Consider the following 803-nt stretch of genomic DNA (forward strand, 5'->3'; position numbering starts at 1 on the left):
CGGAATGCTGCAGAGAATTCCGGAGCTTCTGGAGTGATTCCAGTATGATGTGAAAGGATGTTTGGCAGGGTCCTGGGTCTGACTCTTTATGATGACGGCAAGTGAGTGATGAGAGAGAGGGAGGATACTCAAGACTGAGTGCGGGGCTTTGTCATCCTCAGGACATCAGCACATTCCAGCAATCCGCAAAGACCTCCTCTCTCTCTCTCTCTCTCTCTCTCTCTCTTTCTCTCTCTCTCTCTTTCAGAGCTGGAGACCTCACACACTCACCCTTGTTTGCTGATGTTATTGTATGTCATTAATGCAATTCTGTCCTGGGTTTATTTTTATTTTTAGCTCTTCTTATTGTGATTCTTCCTCTTCTTCTTCCTCTTCTTTTCTTGCCGCGATCTCAGTAATGAAGCTCCATTACTGCTGGGATACCTTGGAGGCAATGAGACAGGCTGCAGTCCACTTCAGGTTGAAGCGCTCTCTCTCTCACCCTCTGTCTCTCTCCCTCTCCCTCTCTCCCTCTCCCTCTCCCTCTCCCTCTCCTTCACTCTCTCTCTCCCCCTCTCTCTCTCTCTGTCTCTCTCTCTCTCGCTTGCTCGCTTGCCCACTCTCACGGCTGTTAAGTGTTAATTTCCCTGTGAATCAGTGCTGCGCGGGCAGCGGGCAGTGGAAGAAGTCTCTGGAGCAGCACACACACCAGCACACTTACAGAACAAGATATCTGCAGGACTCCACCAGTAATTACAAAATTCCACAATGTCAATCAAAAATGAGAAAATAAAATAAAGAGAGAGTCTGTACAGAGCTGTGAT

At 48.2% G+C, this 803-nt stretch overlaps 1 protein-coding gene across 1 annotated transcript in view; it reads right to left on the bottom strand.

Moving 5' to 3' along the window:
- The window catches only part of kcnab1a (potassium voltage-gated channel, shaker-related subfamily, beta member 1 a), a 61,008-nt gene extending 60,491 nt beyond the window's left edge, over positions 1-517 (bottom strand). The window contains exon 1 of the mRNA XM_036536462.1: positions 1-517. This exon is cut by the window's left edge and continues 478 nt beyond it. The gene's annotated coding sequence lies outside the window, so the exon portion shown is untranslated.
- Between the last annotated feature and the right edge of the window lie 286 nt (positions 518-803).

The sequence above is a fragment of the Megalops cyprinoides genome, chromosome 9 (assembly GCF_013368585.1).
Source record: "Megalops cyprinoides isolate fMegCyp1 chromosome 9, fMegCyp1.pri, whole genome shotgun sequence".
Classification (NCBI taxonomy): domain Eukaryota; kingdom Metazoa; phylum Chordata; class Actinopteri; order Elopiformes; family Megalopidae; genus Megalops; species Megalops cyprinoides.